Source organism: Tenrec ecaudatus, chromosome 4 (assembly GCF_050624435.1).
Source record: "Tenrec ecaudatus isolate mTenEca1 chromosome 4, mTenEca1.hap1, whole genome shotgun sequence".
NCBI lineage: Eukaryota > Metazoa > Chordata > Mammalia > Afrosoricida > Tenrecidae > Tenrec > Tenrec ecaudatus.
This window is the reverse complement of record NC_134533.1, coordinates 144,531,492-144,544,354: the sequence shown is the minus strand read 5'-3', so window position 1 is coordinate 144,544,354 and position 12,863 is coordinate 144,531,492. Positions and strand designations below refer to the sequence as shown.

Below are 12,863 nucleotides of genomic sequence, written 5' to 3'. Positions count from 1 at the left end.
GGTATGTAATGGGCACAAAAATGTTTGTTTTTCCTTGAGGATTTCAGCTTGATCAATGTTAATTCTAAGATCTTTAATATAACCTAACTGTTGACTGATTAGAAGGACTGAGAATAATCAACCAAGAACTGCTTGTTGATTTCATTCCAGCATCTTGGAGGCAATGAAGTAAAAGCAGAAGTAGTTGTGCTTTCCAAGAACAAAAATGACATCATGACTCAGAGGACTCTTCTGAGGGCCTACCCATTTACAAACTTATGAAATACTTACCGTATGTTTGCCTTCCTCTCCTCTTTGAGCAACTCATCCTCTGCTCCCTCCTTTTTTGGTCACCAGCAAAGATTCTACCTTGAGGTGATGTCTCTCTCCCACCTGTGTTCTCAGACTGTATTCTCCCTGATACCCAGAGTCTATCTCTACCGCACCTCCTCCACCACCATATTCATCCTTATTTTAACCAGAGCTTTATTACTTTTTCTTTCTTTCTTTAAAACGTGGGAGAGCGCGAATGCAGTCCCCCACTGCCACAAATTATGCAGTGGAGTTTCCCACATTGGGGCAAATCGCAGGGGTCAGCACATCCGAGTGCAATGGATAAGCCTCGCCCTGGAAAACCATCTTCGTGATCATGGCATCTCCCCTGCCAGGTACGTATAACCAGTGCTTTAATCTACTGTCATTGTGAAAATCAATCAATCCAATTAACCTCAATCCTGGGAAAGTGATAATAGCGTAATCTAAACTCAATAAAGCTTTGGAGTCTGGCGAGGACAATACCACTTCATGGGGAGCAATAAATGTGATGAAGTTAAAGCACCCTAATTCAGAGAGGTCCTTCTGCTTTTCCTGAGCACCTCTCTGCTAACAAAGCCTCCTCCAGCTTCTGCTCTTTTACTTGGAATTAATTAAACCTCTCTACAGCCTTGCAGCAGCTCAAAAGAACTTCTCTTTCCATCCCTAAATCTTGCTGACATTTCTTTCTATGATTTTCCCAAATTAATAAATCCATCCAAAAACATGTAGCAAATCTAAACCTACCACCCCTCCAAAGCAAGAACAATAAAAACAAACCCTTTGTTATCAAGTTGATTCTGACTCATAATGACCCTAGATAGTTCCCAAGACTAAATCTTTACTGAAGCAGAGTGCCCCAAACTGCCACATAGTTCTCCCAGGGAGTAGCTGGTGGGTTTGAACCACCAGCCTTTAGGTTAGTAGCTCAACCATTCCCCATCCAGGACTTCCTCTTAGCAAGTCCAGTACCCATCTATTTTTTACCCTAAGTATAGAAATTGCCTCTAGCATTTTTGTCCATAAGAGAGCAGTTTGTTTTCATGATCATCCGCTGAGCACAGTGCCAGACACATATTAAGGTGCCTGCTGAATGTTACTGTTTTTATTTCCTTAGACACTTTCAATGTAATCCAAATGCCTATTACATCTGTCCATTTGTTTATGCAACCAACATTTATTGCCTGGTATGTGCTCGGCATTCAGAATAGAAAAATGAATAATTCAGCAGTTTCCAGGCCTCGAAGAGTTCAGAGTCTAGTTCGAGTGACAGCTATGTGGCAGCCAATTTATAATCGAGAGTAGTAGGGATTTATGGATGTGCTTAACACAAATTTAGAATGTCTTAGCACATGGCTTCTGATGTTTAACAATTCTTTTTCTCCTCCGTTGAAATATCCCTGTTTCTTACTAAAAATAATTTGATCCCTGTTTCTGTAACTGAGGTAGGAAAATTTCATTTTCAGTAAGATATGTATATGAAGTACCTAGCATACTACTTGGCATTTAGGCATCAATAAGTGGTAGCAAACATTATTATTAATGTCTTCTTTGACTGTTTTACTGCTTTTTAAACCATGGAGCAGGGCTGTTACAAACCTTTTCCAAATCTTTGGACCACAGTCTCAACTTGTCTGGCAGACCTTACTTGCCACCAACTTACTCTTCACTCTTAAAAGATCCCCATGCTCCCTTTCCAAACCATAAATTCACTAGCATTGAGTTTATTTCTGACTCATAGTGACCCTTTAAGACAGAGAGGAACCTCCCTGTAGGATTTCTGAGGCTGTAAACCTTTATAGGCGCATATAGAATCATCTTTCTCTCACAGAGCAGCCAATGGGATTGAGCCACTGACTTTGTGTCTAGCAGCCCAACATTTAGTTCACTATACCACTAGGTTCCTTAAGTAGCATTTAAACTATGCAATAACAATATTTCGGGACCGGCCCCAATCCCAACTACTTGGACAGCCCCTCCCTGCAGAAGAACTCACTTCAGAGGACAGCACTGAAGCTATAGCTCAGGGAGAGAGTCATGTCTGATCAGAGCACACAGGAGCAAATGACGGGAGAGGAAGAGAGAGTGGAACACATCCTGGCCCACCAAGCCCTGAGGACAATGTTCCCGCTCAGAGCAGCCAAAGCACAGAGAAGACCATAGGGCCAGTCTCACTACAAAGCATGATGTCCCTCACTGACCCATAGTGCTACCAGGGACAACACTGGAGACACAATGTAGGCATTGTGCCCAATCTGATCCCACCAAACTGAGGCAAAACACTAAGAGTGTGCCACAGAACAGGAAGGGCAACAGAGCAATGAAGTCCCCAGGGAATACCAAAAAGACTTTGGGGCCAGAGAATGGTACCCCATCAGACTCAACCTGAAAACTCCTAAAGGTCAACAAACAGACCTTGAACTATTTACAGGCTTTTCTTATTTTTGTTGTTGTTTTCTTTTCTTTTGTTGCTTTGTTTTGCTCTGTTTTATGTTTTTGTGCATATTATTATCTCTGCAGGTCTATCTAGATAAGATAGGCAGGATAAACAATCTGGAGGAGAAAACACTGGGACCAATGGTTCCTGGGTGAACAGAGGACAGACAAGGGGAGGCAGGGGAAAGGATGTGGGTGTTAACAAGCCTAGGGACAAGTGAACAACAAATGATCCAATATTGATGGCGAGGAGGGTGTCAGTTTGATCAAGGGCAATGTAACCAAGAAGAACCCAAATGAAGGCTGAACATGTTCGTGGGTCAAAAGGAATGTAAAAGGAAATAGAGGAACTAGGAGGCAAAGGACATTTATAGAGGCCTAAATACATGCGTGTACATATGTAAATATATTTATATATAACAATAGAAAATAGATCTATATGCATATATTTATAGGTTTAGTATTAAGGTAGCAGATGGACATTGTGCCTCCACTCAAGTACTCCCTCAATGCAAAAACATTTTGTTCTTTTAAACTGGGATTCCATGATGCTCACCTTCCCGACACAATCGCTGAAGACAAAGTGGTGCATAAGCAAATGTGGTAAAGAAAGTAGATGGTCCCTGGCTATCAAAAGATATAGCATCTGGAGTCTTAAAGGCTTGAAGGTAAACAAGTGGCCATCTAGCTCAGAAGCAACAAAGCCCACATGGAAGAAGCACACCATCCTGTGTGATCATGAGGTGTCAAAGGGATCAGGTATCAGGCATCAAAGAACAAAAAAATTCTATCATAGAGAATGAAGGGGAGTGCAGATTGGGGACCCAAGGTCCATCTGTAGGCAACTGGACATCCCCTTACAGAAGGGTCACAGGGAAGAGACGAGCTAGTCAGAGTGCAATGTAGCAACATTGAAACATACAACTTTCCTCTAATTCCTAAATGCTTCCTACCCCCCACTATTATGATCCCAATTCTACTTTACAAATCTGGCTAGACCAGAGATATACACTGGTACAGATAGTAACTGGAAACACAGGGAATCCAGCACAGATGATCCCTTCAGGACCAGTGGTGAGAGTGGCAATATTGGAAGGGTAGAGGGAAGGTGAGGTATAAAGGGGGAACCGATTACAAGGATCTACATATAACCTCCTCCCTAGGGGACGGACAACAGAAAAGTGGGTGAAGGGTGACGTCGGATGGTGTAAGATATGACAAAATAATATTTTATAAGTTATCAAGGGTTCGTGAGGGAGGGAGTGTGAGGGATGGAGGGGGAAAAATGAGGAGCTGATACCAAGGGCTCAAGTAGAAAGTGTCTTGAGACTGATGATGGCAACAAATGTACAACTGTGCTTGACACAATGGATATATGTATGAATTGTGATAAGTTTTCTGAGCCCCCAATAAAATGATTTAAAAACCAAAACAATACTTCATATCCCACGGTACTGTTTCTTATTTAATTGCTAGTATTACATATGTTTTATGCTATGTTGTCCTTTTATCAGCATCAGCATCATTTGTAAAAGGAGAAATTTCTGTTACATTATGGGTTAAACAAGCTCGTGTGGACTTTCCCGGGAATATTGCTGCAATTATTCATAGCATTGTTTCCAAGGGAAAATGTGTGCTGCATTCCAAATAGTCTAAAATTAAATTTTTGGAACACAGCCCATTTGTCCCTTGGGGGCTGTCTCTTCTCCATTATCTACAAATCCTTATCTATCTTAAAACAATGTATATATCTTTGCAGTTCATACCAGGTCTTTATGAACCATGTTACCATGTGAAAGTTGCTGAATCTCAGGGTTACCAATTTACTCGCCAAGACTGAGCACAGCTTGACTCAGACAGTCCTTTCATCATGCAGTTTAAGTCAAGCAGAGCACACTAAAGGACACTCCGTCTTAAACTTGATTGGTCAGCATCTCATTATTAGAGAAGGTAGTGGGGAAGAGGGGTGAATGAATTATGAAAGTTTAGCATTGCTATTTTGCAGAATGAGAGAGTAGGACTAATTAGGCATAAAATAGGATTGCTAGAATGGTTTAAATGGTACATCTCAGGTAAAATAAAATCTTTAAGGATATCTAAATGGCATTCCTGACAATAATTTAGTTCATCTCACTGCTATCTAGTTGATGTTGCCTAATAGCCAGCATATAGGACAGGGTAGAACTGCCCCTGTGAGTTTCCGAGACTGTAACTATGAATGTAAAGTTTTTCTCTTACAGAGTGACTGGCAGTTTTGAACTGCTGACTTGTAGGTAGCAGCCCAATATGTAACAAACACCACCGGGTCTCCTGACACTAAGAATGTAAAACAATGATCTTTGCAATTCAGAGACAGACTGGAGAGTTGTAATGAGAATTTCTAGTCTATAATTGGGCCAGTTAGAATTTGGGAGTCAAAATATCCATCTTTGAATAGCAGAAGAGTAAGCATGTTCAAATCTCTACTTCAATATTACTGTGTAGATTGAGAAAAAGATTCAAGCTCTCTGAGGGTTAGTTTTCTTATCTGTAAAGTGGAAATAATAATATTTTCCTTGGAGAAGTATGGTAAGGAATCATGCTTTCATAAACCAGGCTTTTAACATTGTGATAGGTAGGTTTACTGTACCTACCTAGGCAATAGTAACATGTGAGATTAATAAGGTCACAGTTTGATTGGAGGGCAAAGAAATAAATGGCTCTGCAAGGCCTGCCTCTCTCTCTCTTGCTTTTTGGTGATTGCACCAGTGTGTGGTTGCTTTGGCTAGTTCTCTGGCTTAACTTGTGAGCTACACTACCTGTGGGACAACCAACCCTTGAATCCTCTCACTAGAGCGTGATGTTCCTTTGAGACCTGCTTCGCCACGTTGCTGACTTATATATCACTTGACCTTAAGGCTGACAGATCCTGTCATTTTTGCGTTGCTTGAGTTCAATATATATCCCATCCAAGCCTGCTTCGCTAAGCTCCTAAGCTGTGACTGTGAGTGACCCACCCTGCTGTTTGCTGCCTGTGGCCTGACTGCCTACATTGCCCAAGGGAAGACTCAGCTGTCTGCTTCCTTGACCTTGGACCCAGCAGCCCTTGTGAGTTGAAAGACTTCCAGTATATTAATGGTTCCATGCAAGTGAGTTGAACTGAGTCCTCTGTACTGCTGTGTAGACTAATTACCTGTTATATTCCTTTGTGCTGTATCTATCTTTCTGTCTATCTATCTGACATAAACTGCCTGATGACAGGACTGTTTCAGTCAAGCTGTGCTCAGACCTCGGATTCATTCAACTGCATTATATATACATATAAAATCATAAATGGCCCTTTCCGCCCGCTCCCCCATCCCCCCAGCGCCGCTCCGGCCAGACCGCGTTTGCTCAGAGCTCCGGGCTCCTGCTAAGCTAGCGCCGATGCCATCTCCCTTCAGCCGCCATCATGATCATCTACCAGGACCTCCACAGCCATGATGAGATGTTCTCCGACATCTACAGGATCCGGGAGATTGCAGATGGTCTGTGTCTGGAAGTGGAGGGGAAGATGGTCAGTAGGACCGAAGGTGCCATCGATGACTCCCTCATTGGGGGTACCACCTCAGCTGAAGGCCCCGATGGTGAAAACACAGTGGTCACTGGTGTTCATATTGTCATGAACCATCACTTGCAGGAAACCAGCTTCACAAAAGAAGCCTACAAGAAGACTACATGAAATCAATCAAAGGAAAACTTGAAGATCAGAAACTAGAGAGAGTAAAGCCTTTTATGACAGGTGCTGCAGAACAAATCAAGAACATGCTTGCAAATTTCAAAAACTACCAGTTCTTTATTGGTGAGAACATGAATCCAGATGGAATGGTTGCTCTGCTGGACTGCCGTGAAGATGGTGTCACCCCATATCTGATCTTCTTTAAGGATGGCTTCGAGATGGAGAAATGTTAACACCGTGGGCAACTCACGACCGATGCCTCATCCCGACTGGCTGCTGCTCATCCACGCGACACCAGGACTTAGACAAACGGAACTGATATCATCGTGAGCTCATTTACTTTTGACCCTGATTTATTTGGAGCAGAGGATTTTTTTTTTTAGGAAAATAAAATGTGTAGGTTGTCTAAAATAAAATGCATTTAAACTAAAAAAATCATAAATGGACTGGTTTTGTTTCTCTAGAGAACTCTGCTAACACAAATATAAACTCAAAACACTGTATGGAGCCAATGCTGACTGATAGCAACTCTGTGAGTGTCCAAGACTATAACTGTTTACGGAAGTAGAAAACCCAGTCTCTCCACGGAGCTGCTGATGGTTAAGAACTGCAGACCATATGGACTGCAGTCCCAAAACATAACACTATAGCGCCGGACTCCTCGTTTTTAATTTAGAAACTATGAATATTGTGAGTACTGTATTAGTCTGGGGACAAAACTGATAAAACACACACTCAGAAGGAAATATCTCATGCAAAATCTACAGAAGAGTGCAGGGTTGAAAAATAGAAAATATTTGACAGAACATCCATTTATATACTTGTATTGGAGGTAGGTCACACCCTCAAGGAAATTCAGTTTTCAACCAATTGACTGCTCACATTAAATGTATTGTATTATGATTTATTAGTTAGTGCCAGTCAAACCACTGAAATCACACCTTAGCCTAGTTCACACATGTCATTGTCTATTGTAGAAATATATTTCAAAAAGACGGTTTTGAGGAACTTAAGTCTACTGGCTAAGACAGAAATAAATACAACTTATAATACAGTGGGGCAAGTGCTACAACCTAGTGTTGTAAGAACACAAGAAGAGATAATTCAGATTTTGTGGCTCAGGAAAATGTGGCAAAAGTATCATGTGACATAAGAAGGACAAGGGTAAAAAGAATGAATATATAGAAAGGTTGACAGGAAGAAGGGCTTGAATATTTGGGAAACTTTAAGTAGTTGAGTAGGGTGAGCGTATATATAACACAAGGTAGAAATTCATGAGAAACGAGGTTGGAGAAATAAACAGATCAGATTATAAAGAACCTAATGGATATTGTAAGGTCATTCTGAAGCATCGAGGCATTGAGGTTATGAAGTGTGAGGCCCACGATTTGAAGACAAGAGACCCACTAGGAAGCCTCTACGGTATTTTAACAAAACATAAGTTTGTTTAAGTCCTGAGGGGTTCATCCGTCCTAGATTCCCTGTGTTTCAAGATCCCTACTGCCCCGCTGTGCATCCTCTGGTCTAACCAGGTCCGCAAGGTAGAACTGGGATCATGATAATTGGAGGGGAGGAAGCGTTCAGGAACTAGAGGAAGGTTGTGAGTTTCATTGTTGCTACACTGAACCCTGAGTGACTCATCTCCTCCCCCTCTGCCAGGGATGCCCAGCTGAAATAGACATTCTTTATTTCAATTTTTTGGTAGAATGCTAACTGCATTCCATAATATAAGTCTCCCAGAATCCATCCTTCCCAGCATTGACTTATTAATATATATGAGTATTTTTATACAGCCATCACCCTTTTACTCTGCTGAAGAATTAAAGTTCAAAGTTAATGATATGAAATGCAACCCCTTCCAAATTGACCACTAAAAAAAGGGGGGTGGAGTTCATACATTCATGCATTCATTATTTCAGACTCCCTGTTAAGTATATTTCAGTCACTGTCCTAAGTGCCAGTGATACTGGAAAAATAATATAGACACCGTCTTTGCCCTCCTGTACTTTACAGAGTAATTGGGAAGATTGATAAGACTAACAGTAATCAAAAACACAAATATAAAATCACAAGGGTTTTTGTTTTGTTTTGTTTTTTAATCACAAGTTTGATACTTCCTACAAATAAGAAGTTCATGGCTCGATGAGACATAATAGAAGGACTTTAGTAAATTAAAGACATCCGAAGGATAAGTACTTCACTCCACCAACTGAAGGCAAAGATCCCACAGAAGGAGCAAACATAGTGCATTTGAGGAGTTGACAAAAGACAAGTGTGACTGGAGCAGAGAGAGATTGGGAACACAAGGTACAAAGTATGTTACAGAGATAGGGAGAGTTTAGGCCATATAGGAACTTGTAGGCTACATTAAGAATTTTTGTCTTTCCCATATAGACATTGAGAAGCTACGAAAGAATTTTAGTTATGAAAGTGACACAAGCATGAAATAGTTGCATGCATTAAGTAATTTCTTTATTCTACTCTTAGATTTTTGTTCTTCTCCATTTATATTTTTCCTTAGGCAAATCACTCACCTTTATCAATGAGGAACTGTAATGAGCATGAACGGCCAAAAACATAGTAGGGAAACTAGGAGTGTGTTATGTCAAAAAAGTCAAGGAAATGTTTCCAGGAGGAAGAAGGAAAAAGAGAGTGATCAATCGTATTGAATGCTACTTGGTGCCTCTGGCATAGCTTATACAGCTGCTCTTATCTCGGAGGGAGGGAGGGAAGGGAAAACACAGTTAAGTGGCCGGCTGAGGATTTAATTGTTAGAGTAGCAGAGTTCCAGAGACCTTAGAATGCTCAGCAAGGCATGTCTGGAAAGGCCATTTAGTGGTGCTGAGCATCAGTTCAGAGGTAGTAGTGAGGATGAATGGGATAGCATCCCTCAAGGCACAGTATATGTTTTAAGTTAGTACAGTAACCAAGGGATGGAAGTATTAATGATCTTACTCACCATCGCTCCTAATAAGCCCACTGGAGAATTTTGTGCTTTCTGTTCCCACAATTTTGGATGCTGCAGACTTAGAGGTCCTGGTCCTCAAAGAGTATACACTTGTCAGAGAATACAGTGGGTTCCATCTGTAAAATGTAGTAGTAGAGTGAATCCATTCCACTACAAGTTATATCTGATACCAAGGACTTTGGGCCTGTATCTAAGGGCCAGCTGGTGAGAGAAGTCACACTATTGGTAGATTTAATAGATCAGTAAGAGGATCCCTGGTGGCATAGTAGGTATGCATTGGGTGATCCACAAGGTCAGCAATTCGAAACCACCAGCCCGTCCTCAAGAGAAAGATTGGGCTTTCTACTCCTGTAAACAGTTACAGTCTCAGAAACTCAAAGTGGGAAGTTCTGCCTTGTCTTGTGGGGTTGCTATGAATTGGCAGTGAGTTTTCAGTGAGACCAGCGAGAAGTCAAGCTGGTTTTACCCAATAGAGATGGGAAGGATTCTCAGCATAAGGCCATAATTGTGTCTAAATAATTCATGGCCACATGGCTAATCATAAGAAAACAAAGGAAATTCCCACAAAAGCACGATTGGTGACCGATCAGTTCATCACTATTGCGCAAGGGACTACAGCAGGAAAGAAGCCAGAGTGCTGGAACAGGCTAAGTTTAAATAATTGCACTGAAAGAACTGAATGATTCGCTTGAGGGCATGCAGCAGATTCAGCATGAAGAAGAGTCATGGGAGAGTTAGGAGAGAAGACGGGAGTAGACGAAGAGACCCGCTGGACAAGGGCAGTAGGCTCCAGCCCTTGGACAAGAAGTAGTTCTTAGTGTGCGGCTGACTGAAGTGAAATAGAGTTGAAGGCTCTTCATGTTGAGAACTCTGAGCATTTCTTAGGCTAAAGGGCCATAGGTATCACCACAAGGCTAAATAGAGGCTCTGAGAATGGTGGTCTGAGACAGTTAAAAGGAGGACAAGTTCGTTAGCCTGATGTGGAAATCATGGGAGAAGAGAAAGACGGGTATCTTCGTTATCTAGTACCATTATAATAGAAATAACACAAATGGGTCATTTTAATGAACACACATTTATTTTCTCACAGTTTAGGAGGCTAAGCTGTCAGCTCTAGGGGAAGGACTGGCTTCTTGTCTGCTTTGGGGGAAGATCCTTATCTCTTTTCAGCTTCTGACCTTGGCAAGCAGGGAATGTGTATCTTCTTTGCTTGTTCTTATCTGTCCTTACTGAATGTTCCCTTTTCTATCTCAAAAGAGGTTGGCTTAAGGTACACCCTGTTCCTATACTAATACAGTCTCATTAATATAGTAAAGAAAAATGCTCTCGATGATGTAGCCTAGGCATTACCCACTGCCATTGAGTCTGTGCCTACTCATTGTGACTCCAAGAGCACACACTGCCTAAGAGGACTTCTAAGACTGTCAATCTTTAAAAATATATGTTTGCATTGGCATTTAATCCACATATCATACAATTCAGTAGTTCAATCATATGAACAAGAGTTGTCCAATCGTCACAATCAAGTTTAGAAGGTCTTAGCCCTCATCGCCCCCCCAACTCCCCCTACTATGTGTCTCGGTAATTAGTAATCCAGTTATTGACTCTATAGATTTACCTATCCTGGAGTTCATATATAGAAAAAAACAAACAAAATCCCAACAAGAGATAATAAAAAACAACAACAACAAGAATGACAAAATAAAACAGAAAAAGCCCTCAATTGAAAAGAAAGCAAAAAATACATCATAAAAGAAAAAAGATGCAGATAGCACCTGTACAGAAACACACACACACACACACCTCATTCCCCCATATGCCTTTACGGCCCCAGAGGGGTGGGGGAAGAAAAAAGATGCCAATGGAGGAACAGGGCACTAAGTTACCTAAGGGGAGGGTGTTGGTTATGTCTCCACAAGAAAGGGAGAGAAGAAGCAGACCTCATTCCAGTGTGGCACGCCTTGAGGGCTCACTCACAGAGAGGGTTGTAGGGCCAGCTCCAGTCTGAGACATGACATCCCAGACCGGCAACAGACCAGCAATGGGAGCAAAGCCACAAAGATCCTGAGGAAACTTGACTGCAGACTTCTGACGGCGGGGCAGCACTTGGCACCTCATCTGAACTGGTTGGAAGATTTTCACAAGTGGTCCACATGGAAAGTCTAAAGGTATAATGGGGAGGAGGTGGAGCACTAGACCACTCTATCCTTGACTGCAAGAACAATGGGGTCTTGTAGAAAGTATACCCATCGGTCATGAACACTGATGACCAAAAGTGTATAGGGATGCGAGGTAAGTGGGTCTTAGGAAATGGATCCCTGAAAGAAAAAGGGATAGGGTCAATGGATTTTAACAGGGCCTACCGAATCACTGTTTAACAGATGGATCCACTCTGGGTCAGGACAACAGTGGGACTTAGAATTATTTGTATGGTCTTTCTCCCCCTCCTCTCCTGCAAACAAAACAAAAACAAAGAAATAGCATCTGGGTTCTCAAAGGCTTGCAGTTAAACAAGTGGCCATCTAGTAGAGAAGCAACAAAGCCCACATGAAAGAAGCACACCAGGAAGAACTATCAGAAGTCAAAAACAAGCAGTCAAATTGACATGAAGGAGCATAGACAAAGTAGAAACCCAAACCCACCTGCAAGATGATTAGTCCCTCACAGAAGGGCCATATGGAAGGGAAGATATATGCAGGGTGCGGTATAGCACTGATGAAACACATAACTATCCTCGTTCTCTAGTATTTCCTCGACTTACTATTGTGGTTCTAGTTTTATCTTATTAATCTTAGACCTACATATATTCATTTTTATAATAAAGATTGTTCAATACATGAAATTCAAGATAGACAAACCCTTCAGAAAGAATAATGGGAGCAATGATTCGCTGAGGCTGTGGGAAGAGAGGAGTAGGAAGGGGGAACCAATAGCCAGGATGACTGTATAACCCCACTTGAGCGGAACAACAGAATTGTTGGTGAATGGATACATTGGATGGTGTAAGACATGGCAAATAATAATAATTATTATTACATATAATATAAGAATAAGGGTTCCTGGGGGTAGGGCAGGGAGGGAGGGGATAAAGGGGAGCTGATATCAAAGAATTTTACAGGAACGAAAATGTTTTGAAAGCGATGATGGCAGTAATTGTACAATTATGCTTGATTTAATTGAATTATGGATTGTTATGATTTCTGTGAGAGCACCTCCCGAAATGGTTTAATAAATAAAATATTAATGAAAAATTAAATAATACTTGACAAAACAATAAACTGTTATTTAAGATGAAAAGAAAGCATAAAATATTAAAAACTGGAATAAATTTAAAATGAGTCAAAAAGGAGATCAAATGATAGTGTTACATTTTAACCTAACTGTGTCTGTTATAACCAACTTTACAATAGTCTCTATCTGATAACAAGGCCATTGACATCTCTGAATCATGCGTACTAGACTAACACATGT

The 12,863-nt window shown here is 41.2% G+C and overlaps 1 non-coding gene across 1 annotated transcript; it reads right to left on the bottom strand.

The window, feature by feature from the left end:
- Positions 1-493: 493 nt before the first annotated feature.
- Positions 494-655, bottom strand: LOC142447329 (U1 spliceosomal RNA). Its single transcript, XR_012784070.1, has one exon. It is a non-coding gene; the product is annotated as a U1 spliceosomal RNA (small nuclear RNA).
- Between the last annotated feature and the right edge of the window lie 12,208 nt (positions 656-12,863).